This window comes from Bombyx mandarina, chromosome 24 (assembly GCF_030267445.1).
Source record: "Bombyx mandarina strain Sakado chromosome 24, ASM3026744v2".
Lineage (NCBI taxonomy): Eukaryota > Metazoa > Arthropoda > Insecta > Lepidoptera > Bombycidae > Bombyx > Bombyx mandarina.
In genome coordinates, this window is record NC_143230.1 from 9,576,090 (window position 1) to 9,586,265 (window position 10,176).

Here is a 10,176-nt window from a genome sequence, read left to right on the forward strand (position 1 = left end):
TCATTAAATATAAAATATAGGATAGATAATTTGTTACTGCCATCAACAGGAGCAATGAGAAACTAATCGAAGCCATCTAGTGGCCGACACCCGTAAATATTTTTGTTGAGTGCTTGAGTTGCTTATCTATAGCTAATTTATGTGTATTATCTATGGCGGCCAGGTGTGATACCATGCTATCATGAATGGTTTCTTGTTGAAACACCCGGATCTGCTCTAGGTCCTATTAGACTCTCCAAGCACCGGTCAATGACGTCATCAAATTCGTCGATCACGACAGAGAGTTCGACGCGCGAACTAGCCCATATACACAATCCATTGACTTTCTCGCCGCATTATCTCGGTGGGTCGCCATTCCGATCCAGTGTTAGATTAGATAAGCACTTCTCTTACTAAGGCTAGCTTTAGCAATTCTCTGAAATTAAATTCGTTAGCTTACCTGCCAGCTAGTGTCTAGTTGAAATAATTTTTTTTTATTGCGTATATGGATGGACAAGTTCACGGCCCACCTGATGTTAACTGGTTACTCGAGCCCATAGTCATCTGCAACGTAAATGCGCCACCCATCTTGAGATATAAGTTCTAAGGTCCCAATATAGTTACAACGGCTACCCCACCTTTCAAACAGAAACGCATTACAGCTTCACGGCAGATATAGGCAGGATGGTACCTACCCGTGCGGACTCACAAGAGGTCCTACCGCCAGTAAAAGTTAGATAAATCAATTTCCGAAAATAATTAAAATTTCTTCCAATTTTTGTTTTCCTATACATCGGCAGTTTTTTTTTTAAATCCGACCACCCCATCCGACAGCGGTATGCTTTGCGGACCGATGATTATTTTTATTGAATTTTTGTTTTTCGCGATTTCATCATTCATATCAAAGTTATCGAGATCAAAGGAACAAGTTTATGAAAATTATTCGAGATACGCCCTTTGATGTTCGCGATATTAAATCCGTGACTGAACGATATAATAACCGGGTAATAAATCTATATGTAAGTACATAAGTATATATTTTATTTTAAATTAACTACAAGATATTTTATCAAGAGAGAAATTTTTTGCCACGTACCATCCGGCTATGGAATGAGCTCCCCTCCACGGTGTTTCCCGAGCGCTATGACATATCCTTCTTCAAACGAGGCTTGTGGAGAGTACTTAATGGTAGGCAGCGGCTTGGCTCTGTCCCTGGCCATTGCTGAAGTCCATGGGCGACGGTAAACACTCACCATTAGGAAGGCCGTATGCTCGTCTCCCTACAAGGGCAATAAAAAAAAGATTCCAATAAACTTATTGAATAATACGTCTTTAGATATGAAGTTCCCGTGTTACAATGCAATGGCCATTTGAGAAGTGATTTACGTATGGCTGACAATAAGCTGTGAATTCAAATTCATTTCATTTTCAATTTTCAATGTGAAAATTAATGCCCCAACTTCTATGTACCAGTCCAAGATAACGCAGTAGGCCCAAGAAACGCTGGTTGGACGTGGTAAAAGATATGAAGAAGAATAACCTCGTCCAGAAGGATACCAAAGACTGGGAGACTGGGAAAAATGGAGGAGCTTAAGTAGTAAGCCGGACCCCGGAAAACGCTAGAAAGAAGCAGAAAAAGAAGACTATTCTCGAATTCAGTCATTTGTTTTCTTAATATTCTGTTTTGTTTTCACTAGATTTGTATGTTTTTCATTAAACCTCTTGTTTTTGGTCGCATACTTCATTGCTATTTTATTACCGGTGGTAGGACCTCTTATGATTCCGCACGGGTAGGTACCACCCCCCTGCCTATTTCTGCCGTGAAGCAGTATTGCGTTTCGGTTTGAAGGGCGGGGCAGCCGTTGTAACCATACTGAGACCTTAGAACTTGTATCTCAAGGTGGGTGGCGCATTTACGTTGTAGATGTATATGGGCTCCGGTAACCACTTAACGCCAGGTGGGCTGGGAGCTCGTCCACCCATCTAAGCAATAAAAAAAATGCTGAAGGTCATGTCCTTGAAAGGCCTTCGTGGATGCTTGTACCATCATCTTCCATTTCGCTCGGTTGTCGGCTTCTCTCAGGGCGGTGGTAACAGAGTCCCATCTGTCCTGGTGAAGCTGGAAGGGCCTCCGGGCCACCAGTAACCTTTCAATCATAAAAACAAGGTAACAGTCCTCTGAACGCGCTTACCGGTGTGCTTAGGGCGAGTTTTTAACGATCTCGATAGCGTAAAAGTTAACTCAAATTCGTATGCATTTGAAAGAGCGCCTCTCTCAAGCTGGAACGAAGCAGATATTTTGAAAATCAATAATAGTTTAAAAACTAACAAACTAACAAAATACCCTTCATAAAACATTTATAACTACTAATACCATGCAACCCACGCTGTTTTTTTTTAGATTAAATTCATTTTTCTTTACACTATTTTTAATTCAAATTTATTAAAATTTATTTTCAATACTTTATTTGGTTTTTCTATAAAAGCGTATTTTGTTAGTTTATTTAAACTATTATTTATTTTTCATTTTTTAGTTGAATTTAAATATTTTCATATTTTTTTTAATTGAATTGTCATCGCTCCTTTTTTTTTTTTTGCCTTTGTAGGCAGACGGGCATACGGCCCACGTGATGGTGAGTGGTTACCGTCGCCCATGGACTTCAGCAATGCCAGGGGCAGAGCCAAGCCGCTGTCTGCCGTTAAGTATTCTCCACAAGCCTCGTTTGAAGAAGGATATATCATAGCGCTCGGGAAACACTGTGGAGGGGAGCTCATTCCATAGCCGGATGGTACGTGGCAAAAAATATCTCTCTTGATAAAATATCTTGTAGTTAATTTAAAATAAAATATATACTTATGTACTTACATATAGATTTATTACCCGGTTATTATATCGTTCAGTCACGGATTTAATATCGCGAACATCAAAGGGCGTATCTCGAATAATTTTCATAAACTTGTTGATCTCTGGAAACACACTGTGGATGACCGCAGCGGCTCCAGGTAGTATGGATGAACTCTACTCCGGTGGCGGGCGGTGCGATGGTAAAAACGAGATGCTGGTATCATCTCGAACAATTCCTCAGAGCACTCCCCATGGAACATACGGTACAAAATACAGAGGGAACCGAAGTCTCTCCGCAGACCCAGAGGCTCCAAACGATCCTTAATAAGTATACCAAATTTCGAGTGAATCTGACGTTTTGAAGGGGGTCAAAATCATGTTCAAAGATTCCGTTACATACCAACATACATACGTCTGAAGCTAATAAAAGCGTATTAAAAAAAAAGATTAAAATCGGTTGATTAGTTTCGGAGTTCATCCCGGACAAACATCGTGACACATGATATATACAGGTAGATACAGGAATCCTATAACGCGGTAACTTACAACACGGTTCCACTCTAACGCGAAAAGAAAAATTCCCTAAAACCCTCTTATAGCACGGTTCTACTACAACAGGACAACGAGATTTTTGTTTAAAATGATTTAGAAAGTTACATTATGCACTTCTTCTTCTTCTCAGTCATGCACTCTTGGCAGAGTGGTCGTGGTCATCAGTTCGGGTGGTGGTGCGCTTCACCAGACGTCGCCATTCCTCGCGTACCGCGGTCATTCTTGTGCACTCGTTAACGGGACCGCTTAGAGCTGCCTTTATTCGGTCGGTCCATCGTAACGGTGATCTGCCGCGCGGTATTGTACCCTCTATCGTGCCCTGCACCACAAGGCGCTCAACTGAGTCGTCACCCCGCCGCGACACATGCCCGAAGAAAGTGAGAATGCGACCCTGAACGATAGAGGATGGTCGCTATGAATACACAATATATCGGAATAACCAAAATTTTGCTGCTTATTTTTTATGTATAGGTAATAAATAGGAAAACAAAATACATACAGGAAAGTTGAGGCGTTTGTTTCAATCAGAAAAATTACTATGCGTCTTTTTTATACTGGCTTCTGGTCTCATTAACACGATTTCGCAAATCACATATCTACCGTATTTTAACAGGGTTACCAGATTTAAGTTTATGCTATAGAAATATTAAATAAATTCGTTTAATTTTTGATTGTTTGTTTCTATGACATTCTCTATAAACCATGCCTTCAGAGTTATTTTTTTACATTATACAATCAAAAAAGCTCTAATAAAAAAATAAATTAAAAAAAAAAACACTCAAAAAAATTACAGCTATGCAAATGTCAGTTATGACAGAAATATAGATTTCATGAATTGAATCCACTGAAGTAGGAAACCTATGGAAATGAAACGTCAACAAAAAATTCGTGCCACTGTGACGTCATCTGGCCACAAAACATGGCGGTTTTAGTGCTGCCCAGAAGATTTTAATGTTAGTAGGTTTTATCGATAAACGTTCTTGGCTCATTTTATTTTAAATATTGTTGAGTGAATGTATTTGTAGAATTTATACTTTAATAGGAAGTAGTATATTGTTATGTGCAAAGATGATGTGATTTAGATATTAAGTGAAATCTAAGACGAGTTCGTGCTTCAAATTTGCCAAGTAAACGATATGACGATTTTTAAAATTTGCTACACTGATTTTATAAAGTTGTCGTTTGCCGCAAAACATAAAGATATGGCGTAGTACAGTGCCATCTGCCCATTTCTAGCATGCTGAATGTTATCGTATTTTGAGTACGTGTTTTTCTTAGACTATTACAATCTATTCTAATTGTTTTGCTGAGAGTCTCGCTTGAGAGTGATTCAAATTTTAAACTTCTCAAGGGACCGCCTGATAAAAAAAACACCTACAGAACATTTATTCGTTAATAAAATTACAAACGTCATTCCTTGTGACTTCCTCTCTAAAATCACTTAATTATTAAATATTTAACGAGTTGACAATAGTGTTATAAAACTATTTTATTTAAATAGTTCCGACGACTTTCTTGAGATCCTATAAAATATGTTTTAATTATTATTTTTGTATGTTTTAAGCATGATAAAATAAGAAATTTTATATAAGCAATCATATTAAATCGATATCAAAGTCAATAAATAATGTACAACCCAAAACAGACGGCCGAACTGACGTGACAATGACATTTGGCGCGCTAAACCTGGCGGATTTTCGGCCTCATTAGACGGAGACGGAGACATTTACGTATATTCATGTTTCATTTTATGTACGCACTGAAATACTGTTATATTGTTTTCCTGCGAGTTAACGTGCTGAGTAAGAACGAGATAGATATATGTTTATGTATGTGCCTTCAAAATGGGTGCTATTTATATAAGCAATTGTACGTATAGAACAATAATATGTCGTGTCCCTACTATATAGGTCTATGATTGAATCCTAAGAGATAGATAGATAAACGAAGATTCATATTAGGCTATGAATACATACAATGAATGATATGAATAAAAAGAAATACACATTGAGGGGTGAAAGGCTTGATTTGATTTATAAGCAACATTTAGCATAATACGCTACTTCAGTCTTTGTAATTAGTGATCCGTGATTTATTTGGTACTAGCTGACCCGGCGGACTTCGCAGTGCCTCAATCGACAAATAAAATAAACTTAAAACAAACAAAAGGAATCCGTCCGACGGGGGACATATCAAAGGAAAAACAAAATTGTTTGTTTTTATATAATTCCGAGCATTTTCATATTTATTCACCTTTTAAACCTTCTCTGGACTTCCACAAATAATTCAAAACCAAAATTAGCCAAATCGGTCCAGCCGCTTTCGAGTTTTAGCGAGACTAACGAACAGCAATTCATTTTTATATATTATTATAGAGATTACCATCAACAGTTCGATGTTTTTATTTGAACTTCCATTAAGTTTACTCCATACAAATAGCCGAAGAAGTTTTTTTGTTATGATATTCTTTCCAAGCTTTAGACTTTAAATGGCGCTCCGGTAAAGCTTAACAAATGTCGCACAAATTAGCCATCCACCTGTCGATATTAACTATTATTAGTTAATTTTCGCTACATTGAGACGATTTGTGTATCTTCCGCAAATAATTCTTTGAAATTGCAAAATAAAATAAATAATAGTTTAAAAAAACTAACAAAATACGCTTTTATAGAAAATCCAACAAAAAAATTGAAAATAAATTTAATAAATTTGAATTAAAAAAAGTCCACGCTTTTTTTACAATATATAATTTTTCCTTACACTATTTTTCATTCAAATTTATTAAAATTTATTTTCTATTTTTTACGTGGATTTTCTATAATAAAAACTTATTTTGTTAATTTTTTTTTATTTTTTAGTTGAATTTCATTATTTTTTTATATTTTTTTTATTAATATTGAATTGTCATCGGTACATAATAAGTATACCAAATTTCGAGTTAATCCGACGTTCTGAAGGGAGTCTAAATCGTGTTCAAAGATTCTGTTACATACTAACATACATACGTCTGAAGGTAATAAAAGCGTATTATAAAAACAAACAAGATAAAATAATTTCGTTTATGTCATAAGATTCGCTAAAATATCTTAATGGATACCTACTTCAAATAAAAACTAAAGGTATGCATTCAATTTCTAGATAAAATGTGAGATAGCGTTAAAATGGCGGCCTCTGTGAAGTTTTCTAGCGCGCTACCTATGTCTACGTTAGACTTCGAAAAGATACAAGTTCATGCCCGCGATGCAGGGGAGAGGATCCCCCAGATCTGCACGGATTAATTTAAATACCGCACATAGCTTCGGTGCAGGGTCGGACTGAAGGAGCTGGGTTTGGACGTTTAGAGTTCCCATGATTCTCGAAAATTTAAAAGTTCTTTTCCGAATTTGGAACCCTTTGTGGTTTGTTATTTACTTCTCCTATTAGTGGGAAATTTACACTCAAAATATCTAAATGAATCAAACACACTATTTTATAAACACTTATAGATGTGTACATCATCATTCTCCTACCCTTTTCTCAGTCACCTGGGGTCGGCGCAACATGTTTTCTCCTTCCATACTCCTCTATCATATACCGTTTCTTCGCTCACTCCCCTCTTACACATATCGTGTTTCACGCAATCCATCTATTTCTTCTTAGGTCTACCTCTTCCTCTATATCCTTCCACACTCATAGTTAACACTCTCTTACCAACCTCATTTTCATTTCGTCTCATCACATGTCCATACCATCCCAAACGCGCACTTCTCAGCTTCTCTGTCACAGGTGCCACTTTCAGACTTCCTCTAACATATTCATTCCGTATTTTATCCATTCTCGTTACTCCACACATCTATCGCAACATTCGCATCTCTGCTGTATGCAATAGCGTTTCATCTTTCGCCATAGATGTGTACAATATTATAATATTAACAAGAAACGGAGAAAACGATGCTATGCACTAGACGATACTAATTGTATTAATATGACAAAAATATTATTTTGGTGTTAAATGTTAAATCGGCGCGCGAATCTTGTCGACTGACGTCAGTTGAACTCAGGTGACCCCTGCGCGTTCGGGAATTCCGAATGCGCCCGATGTCGCCCGAGCGCGACTCAATAGTGAATGCTACAATCTATATATTATATTATATTAATACGTAAAGCAAAAACTTTGTATCCCTTTTTACGAAAATTAAGCGGACGAAGGAGTATGAAATTTTCCAGACTTATAGAGAACATAGAGAAGAAGTGCACAACGCTAATTTTTTTTTTTAAATTATGCATTAATGATACATTAAATCAATAAAGAAAACATTACACACACTACCATGTATTTGACGCACACACGCATTCATACTAATTATTTATTGTCAAACTTTTGTTCTTGACGTCTGTTGTCAAATTGAGAATAGATTAAATACTGTTTGTCTTTATTAATATTTTTCTATAGTGTATGTAGTCTTGGCGCAATTTGTGATTATAGAACTATAAAATACAATCATAATAGTGTACAAACTTACAATTCCAATTGATTATAGTCGAATTTCGACTACCGGGGGACCTCTAGTTAATTTAATTCAACGACTTTAATTCAATTCCGAAGAGGTTTTGTTTACCTACCTACTGATTGTGAAAACGCGCATACCGAGATTTACGCATGTTTCGGAAAACTTAGTATAGAGAAGGACCAGCGAAACAAATTTATTTAGAATTTGTAAAAAGTCCTAGAAGTTTTTATTTTTGTCTTCTTATGGCCAAATTTCCTGCCAATGATTTATATGTAAAACCCATACACAGAGCTCACTATCAATTTTTTTTTCCTACCTAAACTGATTGTCTAGAGAGATCATATCAGCTTCACCGGGCTAGTAGGTGAACTCACGGGGCTCAAACCTGACGTTGTTGCTAACGCGAACCCTAGCAAAAGCCGTGCTTCGCAGAATCTACCACCGGATCGGGAACGCGACCCACTGAGAAGATCCGGCGCAAACTCAGTGTGCTCTGAGTATCTTATGTCACTTAGTATCACTTATGTCGGTCAATGGCACAGTGAAGCGCGTCGCTCAGACTCACATCCAGGTGCTCAGACGTTTGATTACATCATACTTTTGGCCCCAACCTCGGAATCGCCTTCCTTCCGCCTTACCCGTCACTACAACTCTCTCCAGTGTGCTTAGTGCGAGTTTTTTAACGTTCTCGATAGCGTAAAAGTTAACTCAAATTTGTGTGCAGTTGGAACAGCGCCCCTAGCGGCAAACGTAGGCAAACGTTCCAACTCCATACAAATTAGAGTTAACTTTTACGCTATCGAGAACGTTAAACAACTCGCACTAAGCACGCAAAACCTAGGGGGTTAATTTTAATATAACAGTTTCGAAGTACTGATTTCGCGCCTGTGCTAGCAGCGACAGAAATTTATAACAATTGTAGCGTGGGGGCAAAACTCCTCGCAAATAGATATTAGGGCGATAATGATTACGGACAAGTGTTCTTTAAAACTAGACAAATTAATTTTTTTTTAATACACTTTTATTAGCTTCAGACGTATGTATGTATGTTTGTAACGGAATCTTTGAACATGATTTTGACTCCCTTCAAAACATCGGATTAACTCGAAATGTGGTAGGAAAGGAACGATGACAAATCAATATTTAAAAAAAAAATTAAAAATTCTACTAAAAAATTAAAAATAAATATTATGTATGGTATCAGTAGTTATAAATATTTTGATAATATCCTGAAAAGCAACCCACGCTTTTTTACAATAACTTATTTATTTCTTACACTATTTTTAATTCAATTAATTTTTTTTTTTTATTTTTTTGTTGGATTTTCTATAAAAGCGTATTTTTTTAGTTTTTTTAAACTATTTTTTTTTCCTTCTTTAGCACCTGCTATCAGTCAAGACTCAGGTGAGTTCCGAGAGGTTATAGTTTGGAGAGGCAGAGCCAATGCTCCGTCTTGCCTTAGTAAAATAGCACGTGAGTTCTCTTGAGTCTTCTAATCGGTTTTCGCTGCAAGAGCATACCGGACAACGGGTTTTGGATGAGCTGTCAAACGTTTCTTATGGTTGGTTGAGTATCGTTTAACTAATAAATAATAATAATCTATATATTCATATAAATGAATTGCTGTTCGTTAGTATCGCTAAAACTCGAAAACGGATATTTTGCTAATTTTGATCTTGAATTCAGGATAATAGAGCGAAGTTATAAAACGATTGTAACGTCATCGGACCTTGACGCGCGAACGAATTGTCAAGTTGATCAGTGTGCTTAGTGCAAGTTTTTAAACGTTCTCGACATCGAAAAAGTTAACACGTCTGTGTGCAGTGACTTAACACTCTTGACAGTTATGGTTCCTAAGGAACGTGGATCTCTATGATGACCTGGAGCTTGACTCAGTCAGTAAGTATCTACAGTCGGCATCATTGCTCCACTTTGAGAAGGCGGCATGACATGAGAACCCTCTTGTCATGGCCGTTGGAAATTACATACCCGATCCTGTAAACCGAATGGTAAATAGTCGACGTCGCCCAAAACACGTCTTCACGGATCCTCCCAATCCAATTAACCCACAGACACAGCCCACTGAGTTTCTCGCCGGGTCTTTTCAGTGGGTCGCGTTTCCGATCCGGTGATAGATTCTGCGAAGCACTGCTCTTGCTAGGGCCAGTGTTAGCAACACTCCAGTTTGAGCCCCGTGAGCTCACCTAAACGCTAGGGCGAAGCTGAAATAGCCTCTCAAGGCTATCAGCATAGGTAGGGAAAAAATAAATTGACAGTGTGCTTAGTGTTTTTTAACTTTCTCGATAGTGT

The 10,176-nt window shown here is 37.3% G+C and overlaps 1 long non-coding RNA gene across 1 annotated transcript in view; it reads left to right on the plus strand.

The window, feature by feature from the left end:
* LOC149500050 (uncharacterized) overlaps window positions 1-10,176 on the plus strand; it is a 160,900-nt gene that overhangs the window by 87,803 nt on the left and 62,921 nt on the right. The gene's annotated exons all lie outside the window — the stretch shown is intronic.